Genomic DNA, 16,045 nt, shown 5'->3' on the forward strand with positions numbered 1-16,045 from the left:
TGTGTGTACTCAAGTGGTGCATGTGCACGTGCACACGGGTGAGTGTTTGTGTGCAAGTGGGCCAGGGGGTGCAAGGGGGAGGGGGGTTTGTCAATGCCCTCAACCACCTGCTCTCCCAAAACAACAAGTTCATGTATGAAAGAGAGGAGAAGAATATTAGAGGGATTTTAGTGTCACCCTCCCTCTCTCACTCACTCTCTCTCTCTCTCCCCCTGTGATGACTGGGAGCGGCAGGGCAAAATTACTCTCCGCCAGTGAATAATAAGGAAGTTTATGAAACGTGACGAATGTGTCGGCGCTCTACATGAAATACCAATGAGGTGGGCGCCCTTGCGTAGCGAATGCTACATCCTAATATCAACAGTCACCTTGTGGCGCTCCCCCAGCGCCCCCGGAAGGACACGTCGCTCGCTTTACACCGTGACACTGACGAACCGCACGGGCATGTGCGGGCGCCCGGCCCGGCTGGCTGGCACGAGGGCGGGGCACTGGAAAAGGTGAGCGAGGGGAAAAAGTTATGGGAGGGAGGTGTTGTGTTGACATACGCCGTCTCGGTGTCAAGTGGGGAACTGTGCCGACGCGCTGAATGCATATTTATCTGGACCGTGGGGTGGTAGTGACGGGGGGTCCGCTGCACTCGGTACCGGTCAATAAATGGAGAGTAGGGTCCAAACAAGCAAATTCAAACTTCCAACTTCAGCCATCGGGGCCATTTCAGGAGCCTAGAGAGCAAACATTTAGGAACGACTTGGCGTTTGGTTCCCCTTATGCCTCTGGGTGGAAAAAAGCAAAGATGATATTGTGGAAGAAGTGCTTTTAAAAGATGCATTAGACAGTGACTGTAAACTTGGTAAATGATAGGCTCGCAGTTTTTTCAGCACAGGCCTCATTAAAATGTTGGTTCCCATTATTTATAACTGTTCATCAGGCACGTGCTTTCACTTTGGGTAAAATAAAATAATATAAGCACAAATAATAGCCCTATTTAAGTGGGTGCCACTGTGTGGCTTTGGTGGGGAAATGGAGGACAATAACTCCTTTCCCGACATTATTTTTTTTATAATCAAGGCAGGAGAATAACGTAGCAACTTTCGTATTTTAATGAGTCACATATTCCAGAATAAATTTGTCATGGGCGTCGCCATTTATTTAGCCGGTAGGAAAAAGTCCTGACGAACCAGTTGCGTATTTTTGGGAAAGATATTAATTATTCACAAGGTACCGTATGTCTTCACCGGTCACCTCCAAACAATTCTCAGTGGTGGAATAGGTTGCAGGAAGCCCACGTCACGACTGTAGCTCTATAGAAACTCATGGACATAGGTAGGAAAACTATAAATGCAGTACATTCATAAGCTCTTCAATAATATAGAATATATATCCAGTGCTTGGAGTGGGGTACTCATCGGTACACAGTTACAGCACTTCTACGTTTTACTCTTTGGAGTTCCGTGCCGGTGCGTTGTTCTGCCTTCTCAAACGGGCAAATCAAGTGGACATATTGTAAAATATGTCATATTTTATCGAGTGGGAGCGCACTATTTTATTAAGTAATCTGCGAGATGCGAGATCTCGGCCTTTTTGGTGGAAACAGCTGGTTTCCCTCATTATCCATTCCACCAGTTGTGTTCCATCATAAAGGCTGCCGCACACGCTCTGGTTCAGGCGGATTAGAAACTCCAAGTTTGCGTCAGGTCGAGAGGCAGCGGGAAGTGATGCAACGCGACGGTAGACGTGTGCGGTGAGGGGGCGGTGGGATTTAAGCAGCCACACCTGTCTTGGGTGTAGTTAATTGGGCCCGGGATCAGGGGTGGCTGTACACCCGTTGCTTGTCAGAGCAATCAAAGAGCGCAGGTTGAATCACCCACCCCCTCGGCACACGGGAGGAGCCCTTGTCATAACATGTGTCATAACGTTTGCTGCTTATATTGTTGCTGCTGGTACAGTAGCCAGTTGTTGGTGCTGCTAACCTTATATCTAAACTTAACCATCTCTGACCTTATTCCCTAACGTATTCATCTTGAACATTACACCTAAACATAACAATCCCTAAACTTATACCTAAACTTAACAATCTCCAACCTTATACCCTAATTTAAATATCTCTAACTTTGTACCTCAACTCAACATCTCTAACATCTCTAACCTGAGTGACTTCTCCGGTTCCGGTGAGAGCTACCACTTCCGGTTGCGCTGAGGTCTTTGCGTGTGCGTTGCTGTTGTTGCCCCTGCTTTGGTTTTGCTGTTTTGCTGCTATTTCTGTTGCTGTGGCTGTCTCTGTTGTGATATTACGGTTAGAGGATCATAAGAAGCCTGTGTTTTCGGAGAGAGAGAGTCGAAAGGATCTCCCTCCCGAGGTCTGATTGAAAACTTGACCCGTAACTTAGGGTCGCAAATTGAGGGACCGTGACTGGATTAAGATGAGACGGTGCACACAGTTGAAATTTCCGTTTCCGGTGACTTCTTTGCTGTGCTTAACTTCGTTGAGATGAGATGGCACACACTGTTGACTCAATCCTCTCTGGTTTCCGGTGAGAGCTACCACTTCCAGTCCCGGTGACGTCTTCGCTTGTGCGCTGTTGCTGTTGCTGTTTTTGTTGCCGCTGTTGTCTGCTGCTGGTGTTGTCACCGCTGGTGTTGTCGTTGCTGCTGCTGCTGGTGCCGTTGTTGGTGCCGCTAACCTTATACCTTAACTGGTGTTGTCGTTGCTGCTGCTAACCTTGTACCTCGCTTGCCTCATACCTCTACTTAACGTAGCCTTGTACCTCGACTTAACCAACCCTAACCTGAGTGACCTTTCCAGTTGCAGTGAGAGCTGCCACTTCCGGTTCCGGTGACGTCTTTGCGTGTACGGTGCTGCTGTCGATGCTGCTGCGGCCCTTGTTGTTGTTTCTGTGGCTGTTGTTGCCGCTGTTGTTGTTTTCTGCTGCTGCCACTGTGGTTGGAGTGGCTTTTATTGTTGTTCTTGTTGCTTTTGTTGTTGTTGTTGTTGTTGTTTCAGGGGATTTCTTTTATAAGGACCGGCTGACAACTACGTTCTCTCTATCTTCTTTGTATTTATTTGTAAAGCGCATTGTGTTGCCCTGGTATGAAATGCGCTCGATAGACAAAGTGTGACTTGACTTGACATGTGTAATGTGTTCCATCTTGCCCACTCTCTACAGTAAACTGGTGCGTTTCAACACCATCGCCTGTGTCGGGTGGCGTGTGGCAGGCGGAACTGCCCCAAGGTGTTTGAAAATCTATAGAAAAAGGAACGTCGTTAACCCTCAGCGCTGCACGCCACCCTGTTGCCATGATATCAGGTCTGTTGTGTTGGTTAACTCGGGCGCGAGCAACCGGCTCATAAATTCTAGCGTGAATGGCGTTGCAAGGTTGGAGTTCAGACTTCAATGGAACACAGCATTAGCTGTTCAAGACACGCGAAAGAATCCTTTTAATATATACTTAATATATATTTTAATATAATAATATAACTGATTTATTAAAACTTTGCAGTTTAAACCTTGAAAATAATTAGGATAAACAAATACAAATAGCTTAAAACGTATGTGAGCAAGACAATTATTTGAAAGATAATATGGAAAAATAGAAGACGTTAAATACATTTAATTAAATGTAACATTTTATAAGGCTTTAACATTTGGCCCATTGGACGGCATTCAAGCACAGTGAGAAGCTACAGAGTCTCAGTAGCAAAGCGTCGAGCAGGGGAACGGTGACACATGACCATTGTAATGGGTTGCAAAATAGCAATAGAAAAATATTGGATTTGCACAGAATGCGCGTATGACAGCAAACCCTCAGGTTAAAATATCATCGTGACCGGGTTTGCTCACACTAGTTTTCATTGCTCCACTCCAACTCCTACTCTTCTTCCACGTCGGTTGAGGCGAGTGCTCGACTTCCCTCCGCTAAGTGACGTGATGGCTCTCCATCTTCCCCTTTGTCTGCGCGGGCTACTCCCAGGCCAGTGGGTCATTATTAGCATCGGGTGGGAGATAAAAGCTTCCTTTTTGCTTGCGTGCTTGTTTGCTTGCTCGTGTGCTTTCCGCGTAAAATAAGCCCTGTGATGTTTCAACTGAGGCATTATTAATAAACTTGGTTTTTTTTTTTTCAAAAAAAAAAAAAGCGATCAGGGCTGAAGTAGAGTGGAGTGGAATGCCCTCTTTATGTTTTATGAATGTTTGTGTGTGTGTGTGTGTGTGTGTGTGTGTGTGTGTGTGTGTGTGTGTGTGTGTGTGTGTGTGTGTGTGTGTGTGTGTGTGTGTGTGTGTGTGTGTGTGTGTGTGTGCGTGCGTGTGTGTGTGTGTGTGTGTGTGTATGCGTGCGTGCGTGCCTGCCTGCGTGCGTGCACGGATGTGAGGGCTTGCATTCTTGTGGTCAACCCTTTTATCCAGGTCTTTCAGAGGCAGCGGCTGTGAGTGTTTGTGTGTTCGTCGGGATTCTCCGCAGGGACTGTTTCAGCGGAGGGCAAAGAACACAGCCAAACTTTGAAAGAGCTTTTATGTACTTTTGAGTGAAACGGTCCGACGAAAGGCTTTTTATTAAAAGAAAAAAAAGTAGAAGAAAAAATACAGTCCCCTTTTTTTTTTTTTTTTTTTTGTGTTCAGGCTCCCACATCCAGAAGGGTACTTACTCAATTACCAAGCCCCATTCTTCCCTTTTCTCCATCCATCAATCCGCTCTCTATTCCTGGGCCTGGGTGCAGGCGTTGCCATGGGCTAAGAGCGTGAGCCCGGAGTGGGGGAGCCATGTAGGGCACGTCGCTGAATACAAAGTGAGTCAGCCGCAATTGGGGCCATATTGTGAGACTGTAGAATTATCATGCGACCGCCGCCATTTACCACGCCGGCGAGGCCTTGCCATGCACGACCGCCTTCCGTGTTGGCAGATTGAGTCTGCGAAAGGAGTGGAAAGCGACCGAAAAACAACGCGTCACCGGCGGCGCCGGCCGAGGTAAAATGGGTCACGTCCGCGCCCAACGAAGTTGACGAAATAGGAGTTTTCTGGAGACTCTGGTTCCGCCGCCCGTGGCTGCTCACCCCCAGATCATTTGACTGTAGCGGTGTCAGCGCCGGCGCCGTGATGCGCAGGCACAAACGTCTCCTCGCTTTATTGAAGTTTGACATTTCCCTCCAAAAAGGGTTCAACCTCCCCCCTCCCGCCCTTCCCCTTCCCCTTCCTCCGCCCCCTCCTACCCCTTTTCCGCACAAGCACATCCCCTCCTAAAAGTGAGTTCATCTCCTCCACCTCCTGTCCATCCGCCAGCCAAAATGGAGGCTGAGACAAAGGGAGATGGAGGGTGGCTCAGTCATCTGAATCAAATGGGGAGAAGAGGCGGAGGAGGGAACGTAGGAGGAGGAGGAGGAGGTGGAGGAGGGTGAGAGACTGAACGGAGGCATGACGGGTGAGATGGGGATTTCTTCTGACAGGTTGAAGTCTCTTCTGGGCGGAACCCCCCCCCCCCCCCCCCCTCCCGCTGGGAGACAGGTCTCCTGGCCACAGGGATGGTGCAGCCACGTGGTTTGGAGCGCCGTGTTTTTGGCCCGAAACACAAACGGTTCCCGCAAAATCCAATGATGTTCGCGAGGCTTTACGAGCCACTTACCACCCGAGGCCATTCGACAGGAAGAACCGGAAGATTCAGAATGCGGACTTCACAGACCCCTTCAAGGCTCCCGAATTTATTTTCTAACGCCGGAATTGTCTTCTAGTCAAGTCGGCGTTTTTATAGAATAAAACCGCGATATGAATCCAATGCGTTATTATAATTATTATAATTATCATTATTATCATTATCATAAGTGAGCCGCGTTTGCGTATGCCTGGATAATGAGCTGGCTTTTGTATTTTCTTGCGGGTCTGTCGGTGTAATGACGCCACGATACATTGCTGTGACTGTGAATTTACAGCGAGCACACGATAGACACACACCTCCACACAAACAGCAGCCATCTTGACTACGATTCAGAATGACCAGCTCACTTGAGCACAGCGACCTGCCCCAGCGAGCAACCGGCCGCTACGGCCGGCGATGCGCTACAAGCGTTGGGATCTTTTTTTTTTGTTTGTTTTTACGGTTTCCTCTGAGGGAATAAGCCATATCAATTTAATCGATCGTATCAAAACCCAACGTTGGGTTGACATCACCCTCCGACGCTGGATAGACGTCGAGCTTTGTTTGGAAATCAAAAAAAAAAAAACATCCCCAGGGAGAATGTTTTTGTTCTAGAGACGTGGTGAGAAAGTATTATGCCATGTTCTTCTTCTTCAAGGTCGGATGATGTTCTCCAATGACCTTCTTAAAATGGTTTTCACAACACTGTCGGAACATTCTGCTGTCAACATTTTCAGCGGCACGTTTTTGTTTTTTTATGTCCCCAGAATTTAGAGTAGGACAACGTGCGTTAAAAACGCTATACATTATGATTCAACGTTCCTGTAACTCTGACTCAGTATTCCTGGTTAACTGGACTGAACACTGTAGTCACTAGGATGACATCCATCATTTACTCAACTATTGGAATCTGACTATTTACACGTTATTACATCAATAATCAAATATCTTTACTTACTTACTAAAATTACTTTTTTCATTCATTTATTTATTTAGTGTGTGTGTGTGTGTGTGTGTGTGTGTAAAAACATACTAAACCTCTGCACTAAAAAGTCATGAGGTTTAAAATCTAATATCAACAAAGATTACAGACTTAAAATTTAGACTTGTGCACCATAAACTAAACATACTTTGCTGGGGTTGGAGATAAACCTCGTCGCAATTTTTCCCTCACTTCACTTCCCCGCTCAACATTCTGCGACGACAAAAACCCGGCAAAGCCGCTGAATAAATGCAGGTTTTGTGTTACATTTTTGGCGCCGTGACACAAATCAGTAGAATGGTGAAAAGAAAAAAAAAAAAAAAAAAAAAAGTTGCAAAAGTGATGACGGTGTGTTTGTGTCGGTACGAGGTGTTTGTGTCACACCCCGTCTGACGTTCCTGACCTACGCAGCCGCCTCAAATGAAATTATAAGCCCTGATGCGTAGCCATGCCAACCTACTGGCTCCGCCGGGGGTTTTGAGAGCGGAGCGGAGTAAAAGCGAAGTAAAGCAGAGTGCCGTTCGGATCTCAAAGTCATTTGTACTCTGAATCGATCTAAAACGGCGTCTATCTTGTCGATCGCCATTGTTGTTATCACTCCTTCCCGGGTTCTGGGCGGCGCACAGCTTGACGAAGGCGTCCGTCCCGCCCGCGGCGCTGATTGGATAATCGTTAGTCCCCGCCGCGGCGCTCATTGGACCGATCGTTTTTTTGAACCGAGCAGCCGCCGCTTCGTGCCGTGATGCCGGACCCGAATAATCAGCGGAGTGGGCGGGTTTCAAAGGTCTGGAAAACAGGGCGAGTGTTTTTGTTCGTGTTGTACACTCCCTGATGTAGCCGGAGTGCGCAGACGCTGACTCCTGCTGCCTTTTCTGTCACGGCATGGAACAACCTTTCACTGTGCTCAGTCACAGGCGGCCCGCCTGCGTTACGACAAAATGATTAGTTAAAATCAAGTCTTCGTTCAAAACGCTGTGACCAGCAGCTCGTACATGTCACTGCCGGTGGGTCATTCTATCTGTCTGTTTATCGGTCCCAAATCTGCAGGATGCAATATCGGTTGGTGCCACTGCACCTAAGTAGTGGGCGCTGTTGCCTTTCCCCGGATGCTGCAACCTCACACCAACCTGCAACAGCGATGGCGGTTGTTAAAACAACAGGACAGCGTCTGGAGCGAGGCGGTGAATAATCCCTCACAAACTCTTCATGATAATACCATACAAATGACTTATTTGCACACACAAAAAAAGGATACACGAAGCTAACAGTTAAAACTGGTAACTCCGTTCAAGTCCCGGGTGAAGCAGCTTTAGATGTCAATGTTTCGTAAGAAAGAAAGTCGTTCCTTTGGCTTTGACGAATGAAAAACTTCACCTGAAAACAGCACGTTATCATCTCCAGAGTCACCAAAATGCGATTTACACCTTCACAGCCTCTTCAGCTGCGATGGCAACTCCTTCAACGTCCCTCGAAACAAAAAAAAACTAAAAACTGCACCATTGCGCACGTTCTTATTTGTTGCATATCAATCTGCTCAAATATCATTTTCATTGGAACTATAATTCGTACACCAGCCCAAACGTAAGCCGACTGACAATAAGCATCCCACTGTGCATCACAACTCACACATGCCTCCTCTGTGCAAACATGCAGTATCTGCTCACAGCTTAGCACTAATTACGTGCTTGTTTCTTTCAGTGGGAAGATGGGGTGACAGTTTTTTTTTTTTTAAGCTTTTTTTGAACAAATGCTCAACACTGACCTGAGTCCCTCTGTGGGGAGGACATTTGAGGGTTTCTGCTGCACGGGTTTCCACCGTCCTCTGCAGTGTCTTGGGGTGGTTCTTCCCCAGGCCTCGAAATACAAATCCAAATTCCAATGTAGTTGGGACTTTGTGTAAAACGTAAATAAAAACTGAATACAGTGATTTATTAATACAGATCCTTTTCAGGACCTGTCTCCCATTGAAATTGAGATATTTTGATTAACCAAAGGCACAACTTCAAGCGGTCACTCAGGTTCCTTGGTATTTGTTGTTCCGTACTGCAGATGAACCATCGAGCCTTTTCCCTGTTGTTAGAACGAGCGCTTTACCGGGTGTGCGCCGCTTCAAACTGAATGACGTGGATGGACCCGCAAACAACATGATGTGGAGCAGCAACCCAAAGCGGGAAAAAAAAATGTTTTGAAGGATGCAAAACAATTCATTACTGACGCTGATCTTTTTCAGTCCTCTCGCTGGTTAATTGATGGAGCTACTTTGTTTTGGTTACACTATGGCTTCACCTACCAGATGTGTCAAAAACACAGCACCGAGTGAGCCGTTTCATGGTGATACAGAAACAGAGTAGGTCCACCAGTCAGCAAAAAACAGGGCTGGAAAAGTCAAGTAGGCAAGTAATAAGAACAGTATAAAAGTGGTTGATAATGAACCCCCAAGCAATGTGTGCAACCTTTAAAACATTTTTTTTTTCAGTTTTGGGCTTACTGCTCAAAATCACCTTGCTTGCAGGTCTACAGCCACTTCATTCATTTTGGATCAGCACACTCCCGGTGAAGCGCTCGTCCTCGCACTGGGTCGGACGTGATGGGGTCTATTAGACTTGCATGGAGCAGCAAATACCACCGTACGGATAACAATCCGCACTATCACTTTAAATACGAGAAAATGCCACGCTGGGCGTTTGACGTTTACTAAACGTAGGACACGGGTCACAGTACCGCAAAGACTCATGTTTATGTTCTCCACCAGTGTGAAGTTGGTATGAGATGTTTTTGCCAGACATTTGGATTTTGGTTTCACCAACACCGCAACTGAAATCCCACAAGATACCAACGTCCAATGTTGTCTGTATCCCACGCTCGATGAAAGTTGGCACGCTGACGCTTCGCAGACGTTGGGTTTTGGTTACTTAACTCCATGACTTACAACCGACAATAGTTTGCGAGGCATGGTGACCAAAGCACAACAACGTCACAATATTAACCTCCATGACATTCCAACACTATTAGATGTCAGTGTTTTGTTGGTGTACGTCAATGCCGACAACTTAAAAACCAACAAAACCATCAACGTCCAATGATGTTTGCATTTCACGGCGCGTGGACGTGACCGTCACGGCGTTCAAGCAGAGGTTGGGTTTCGGTCACCGTACCTCACGAATAAATGACGGCATTCTACGTCGAGATGGCGTTGGGGTGAGACGTTTGGAAGGCGTTGGAATTTGGAGACTGCAAAAAAAAAAACAACCAACAAAACAAAAATACGACGTCTGCTGTCGTCAACGTGTCAGACTGACATTGTCGTGAGACGCCGTCCCCACATGGAGTTTTGGCCATCTGACGTCGTTCAACCAAACATCAGCATCTCAGGACATGGGTGGCGGCTGGGTAGGCTAGTGACTCATATGTTATTCGGGAAAGCACAAATAATGCAATGGAAACATTGCACTTCTTCCACCTGAAGTTGCTCGCTATTATTTGGGGAATGTGCGTGCGTGTGTGTGTGTGTGTGTGTGTGTGTGTGCGTCTGCGTGCCCGTGTGTTTGAGTGAGCGAGTTTCATGGGGGGGGGGGTAGAGTGTAATAGAAGGAGAGAGAGACATCGCAGGCTGTCATTTTTGTCGGAACTGAACTTCTGTACAAATGTCTCGAAAAAATCCCTCCGCCGGCAGATATGACTCCGGCTGGGGGCAATATTCTCTGCTAAGTGGCGAAGGTGGGGAGAGATGAAGGGAGGGAGAGAGGGAGAGAGACGGAGAGCGAGGGAGAGAGACAGCGACAGAGAGAGCGAGACAGAGAGAGAGTGAGAAAGAGAGAGTGACAGAGAGAGAAAAAGCGAGGGAGAGAGCGAGAGAGAGAGAGTGAGAGGGAGAAAAAGCGAGAGAGAGAGAGCGAGAGAGACAGAGAGAGCGAGAGACAGAGAGAAAAAGCGAGGGAGAGAGAGAGCGCAACAGAGACAGAGACAGCAAGAGAGAGAGGGACAGCAAGAGAAAGAGAGAGAGACCTTGACTTTTAAGGTTCCTTTATTTTCAGTCAGTCATGTCACAGCAGCAGAAACTGGATTACGAAGGAACCAAAAAACAACAAACATAGAGACAAACCACAGGAAATCACAGGTCAGTAAGGGTATGGACATCCTTCTTCAGAGGCAACTAGGTACGCAGGGATCTGTTGATGTCTTCACCAGGTTTGAGACCGCTGTTCACTATAAGGACAGCTCCCTTTGTAGCCCAGACTTCCTCCTTTGTACAGTTTACCTCCTGAGAGAGAGAGAGAGAGAGAGAGATATCACAGCTACCACAGGAAAATCACAGGTTAATAAGGAGGGAACCATCCTGGACTGAGCACAGCACCTCCCCAAAACATTTTTGAAAGTGTTTTGCCAGTAATTTGCCAGGTTTGTAAAACTCAAACTCCACCCTGAGGTGGGCTGAGAGTGGACCAACCGTCATCTGGGCCGGATCTACTGACCCCTGACAGCGTTCTTTCTGCTTCTCCAAACGGCCAGTTTGGCCACACCTGAAACAGTGTTCACCAGGACATGGACAGGTTTGTTTGACACAGTGTAAACAGGACCGGAGATAACAGGTTAAAAAGAGATCGCTCCCCCAGACCCTGAACCCACCGCTCCAGCAGCCCGAACAGCCCCCGCAGCCGAGGACACAGAACAAGCAGGTGCTGCAGCTGTCTCCCTCTCAGAGCAGAAGATGCAACCGTGCTGGGATCCAGGTGTGCCAGATACCTGTTTGTAGCCACCGCCTCATGCACGATCCTCCAGTGGAGGTCGCCCATCCGTTTGTCGACAGGGGGCTTGTACAGAGATCGCCAGCAGCCATTAGGGGATGCTCCAGGGCCAAGCCCGACAGCTGCACCCCCTGCCAAAGAGTGTAGGTGGGCCACCTTGATGCAGGTGTAGTAGGCAGCTTTCTTGCCCACTGCCTCAAACCCCCCCAGCTTGGGAGTAGAAACAGTCCCATTCGGTCGCACTCACCGTCCCATTGGTCAGACAGAGTACGGTTCTCCCATAAAAGCCCGATAGGGCACCGGCAGGGAAGCACGGACTTCATCCACCAACCTGCGCAGCAGTCTGGAGGATCTGCTGCCCGTTGTCTCCATGTGCTGCTCCGCGGACGCCTTCAGCAGATGACCCAGCTTGACGCACCCGGCCCTGTGCAAGCTGGAGCGCAGGCTGGAGGAGGAAAGGAGGCCGGAGTCCGGCAGTGGGTTCTCCAACAAAGGCTCCCCCAAACAGCCACATCGCAGGGGTAATCGCGGTGTCACGGTGGACCTTAAAAACCTGTCATGACTGCAGCACTGACTGAGAGAAGGGAGTCAGCCCGGTCAAGCCCATCCCCTCGGTCCGCAGCAGGAACGGCTGCTCGTCATGAGAGAGGCGCCCCGCCCGCCTCAGCAGCACCTTCGCTGTGTCCAGACAACGCAGTCCACAACCGTACGACAGCCTCTGCACCGTCTGGAGGCGAAATGCCATGACCTTGGAGCGAGAGAGAGAGAGAGAGAGAGAGAGACAGAGAGCGAGAGAGACAGAGACAACGAGAGAGACAGAGACAACGAGAGAGACAGAGACAACGAGAGAGAGTCCTAAGCAGGGGCGTGCTGACTAGATGTCCCTCAGTTTAAAGGGGGCTGATGGTGGAGTTCAGACCCCTCATAAAACGTAGTTTAGTTAAAAATAAAAATTAAGAGCGAGAGATGAAAAGTACTGTATAAGGATGTGGAAATATGTTTCACAATTAATTATATGCCGATATTAAATCAATTTGATACTTTGAAGGCAGGAAAAGTGTATTTCCGGTGAATATTAGTTTAGAAAATACAACATTTGCCCGATTTAACGTGGCCTCCGGTATGAACCACGCCCCTTTCCAGTCTTCTATCCAAATGCATCGACAGAGACAGATCATTTTGTTGGCTGAGCACATAGAAACGTCTCTGTTCACTTCTACTCGTGACATTTTGTGAAATGTGACCACCACCCTGGCGGCCAGTACGTTGGTGACTTCAGCTTGCGATGGGGAGAGGAACCACATTTAAGGTGGTTTGGTGTAACCGGCGCGATCAGGACTGTGGCTCGAGGACGTTGGTCCCATGTCATACGGCGAGGTTTACAACATGAAAGCCAAGCACAACGTTTTCCGTGCTTAAAATTAACCTTGAAACGTAATAAGCTGCGGCTGTGCATCCTGCTACTGGAACGAGTCAAAGCATCCACAACAAAAACAAAGGCAGTCGATCTGTGGAATGGAACCCAAGTGAATCATTTTCAGTGGGAGGAGAGAAAAATAGTCCATGATCAATGGCTGGTTTGTCTGGTGGGGAAGCACAAAAACCATAAATGTGCAAAAAAAAAAAAAAAAGTGTTTGAGAGAAAGCCATGAAGGTGAAGCCATGTTGCTTTGTGAGCAGGGAAAGAAAAACCAATGTCTTTGGCATATTGCAAAGTTGAACCTGGAACCCGGAGTATGCATGTTTACATAATAAGCGCTTTTGTAAGGTTTTTTTTTTTTTAAACATGACTATGTGATGATACGGTTCATAGTTGAAGTCCCAGCTCTGAAACTGACCCATTTCTGCAGAGCGCACGCGCATGCGCACACACGCAACCTGTGGAGCGTTAGAAAATAATTCCTCTCGCAGAGATTTGCCGAGACACCCGCTTGCCCTAAACACGCACAACACGCATTTATCAAACTGCGGTGTTTAAGCACAAAGCGGCGCTACACCGAGCGAGATTCTCCCCCGACAGAATTAGCTCAGGTAGGGAGGGAGCGAGCGAGGGAGTCGCCTCTCTCTCCCCGCTTCATCTCATTTCCATAATGTTTGCGTATCTTCAAGTAGGTGGAAATGCAAAACGCAATATAATTATGTTGTACCGCTGTTGACAGCTGATCTGTCAGCTCAGCTCATGCTGGAGAGGCTCTGCTGTGTTTGTGAAAAAGGGAGAAAGAAAGAGAGAGAGAGAAAGAGAGAGAGAGAGAGGGAGGATTTGTGTGTGGGTTCGGCTCATCTATCAGGCTCTGACAAGACTACTTACCTGGAGGAGTAAAAATAAAATGATATCAGAGGAACAGCAGTTTTTGCATCCAAGCCCATGCAAAAAAACAAAAACAAAAAAACAACAACACAGCTCTCCCTATCTCACCGCTGGTTATTCACCTCCCTCCCTCCCCCCCATCCCTCCCCCCCATCCCTCCCTCCGGCCGAGGCAGATCGCTCCCCCTCCGGTGGAAATTACCCGGCTAGACAAACGCCAGCACGGGAGTGTAATCTTTCAGAATCACCTGGAGAAGTCCTGGAGAAGAAGGTGCCCTTCCCTCCCAAGCCGCTGTGCGAGGAACTGGGGGCCGGCCTCCTTCAGCGTGTTTATTTGCAGCCAAGTACAAATTAACCTCCCAAGATCAACAATGAACCTAATTAGATTTTGTTCTGCAGCGCACATCTCTGAACACAGATCACAGCTTGTCGGGAGATGAATCTCCATCTGTCTGGCTGCACAGGGCGAACTGGGAGGAGGAGCGGAGGCTCGCACAAGATCACTCCCAGGGATGGATGGAGGAAGCCGTGCGTGCTGGAGGGAGGGAGGGAGGAAGGAAGGAAGGAAGGGGAATGGAGAAAGGAAGGAATGAAGGGAGGGAGAGAGGGAGGGAGGAGGAAGGGGAAGGGAGGGAAGGAGGGAGGGAGGGAGGAAGGAAAGGAAGGAAGGGAGGGAGGGAGGATGGAAAGGAAGGGAGGGAGGGAGGGAAGATGGGAAGAAAGGGAGGGAGGGAGGAAGGGTGGAAGGGAGAGAGGGAGGGGAGAAGGAAGAAAGGAAAGGATGCAGTGAGAGGGAGGGTGGGATGAAGGAAGGAAGGAAGGAAGTAAGGGAGGCAGGGAGAAAGGAAGGAAGGAAGGAAGGGAGGGAGGGAGGGAGGGAGGAAGGAGCCGCCCAGCTTGATGCTGACGCTGCGCTGATGGTGCGATGGGATGGAGGGCGCGGGGGCGCACGCAGCGGCGCGGCCGTACGGCCGTGTTTCCGGGCGTCGACCCCTCCACCATAGCTTCATCAGGTGCGAGGCGGCGGCGACAGGACGAGCACAGCCCGCTACGTCACACGGTGCTGAGTCCAACACGTCCAACACCATAGCACTGAGCCCCGGGATGACATGGCAGCGCCGCTTCTAGGCCGCGTGGTTGGTGGCGGCGTCGCGTCGTTTGTTTCACCCTGTTGTTCACGTTCTTCTCGCGACGCTTGCTCTTCAGGACGGGAACGCGAGGCCACGCCTTTCGAGGCACAACGGCCGCCGTGGAAGCGCAACGCAGCACTAAATTAAGTCAAAGCGGATTAAAAGCCTTTTTTTTTTTTGTGTCGCCGCGGAACTAATGATCACAACCTGGTGGGGGAAGAAAAAAAAAAAAAAGTCAAATCTCCGCATTGCACGAATGGACCGGGAGGGAAAACTGAACCCGAAGCCCGAAAGATCTAAATAGCATGGACATTTCCCTAAGCCGCCACTGGACATGACGGCATTACCATGGTGTTTGTGACAAGGAGCGAGATAAAGTGGTGGCGGAGTGGAGGGGTGGAGGAGTGAACGGTTGGAGGGGTGGAGGAGTGAGCGAGTGGAGGGTCGGAGGGGTGAGCGAGTGGAGGGGCGGAGGAGTGAGCGAGTGGAGGGGTGAGCGAGTGGAGGGGTGAGCGAGTGGAGGGGCGGAGGAGTGAGCGAGTGGAGGGGTGAGCGAGTGGAGGGGCGGAGGAGTGAGCGAGTGGAGGGTCGGAGGGGTGAGCGAGTGGAGGGGTGAGCGAGTGGAGGGTCGGAGGGGTGAGCGAGTGGAGGGGTGGAGGGGTGAGCGAGTGGAGGGGTGAGCGAGTGGAGGGGCGGAGGGGTGAGCGAGTGGAGGGGCGGAGGGGTGAGCGAGTGGAGGGGCGGAGGAGTGAGCGAGTGGAGGGGTGAGCGAGTGGAGGGGTGGAGGAGTGAGCGAGTGGAGGGGCGGAGGGGTGAGCGAGTGGAGGGGTGGAGGGGTGAGCGAGTGGAGGGGCGGAGGAGTGAGCGAGTGGAGGGTCGGAGGGGTGAGCGAGTGGAGGGGTGGAGGGGTGAGCGAGTGGAGGGGTGAGCGAGTGGAGGGGCGGAGGGGTGAGCGAGTGGAGGGGCGGAGGGGTGAGCGAGTGGAGGGGCGGAGGAGTGAGCGAGTGGAGGGGTGAGCGAGTGGAGGGGTGGAGGAGTGAGCGAGTGGAGGGGCGGAGGGGTGAGCGAGTGGAGGGGTGGAGGGGTGAGCGAGTGGAGGGGCGGAGGAGTGAGCGAGTGGAGGGGCGGAGGAGTGAGCGAGTGGAGGGGCGGAGGAGTGAGCGAGTGGAGGGGCGGAGGAGTGAGCGAGTGGAGGGGTGAGCGAGTGGAGGGGCGGAGGGGTGAGCGAGTGGAGGGTCGGTGGAGTGAGCGATTGGAGGGG

This window comes from Zeus faber, assembly GCF_960531495.2.
Source record: "Zeus faber genome assembly, chromosome: 10".
In the NCBI taxonomy this organism is placed as follows: domain Eukaryota; kingdom Metazoa; phylum Chordata; class Actinopteri; order Zeiformes; family Zeidae; genus Zeus; species Zeus faber.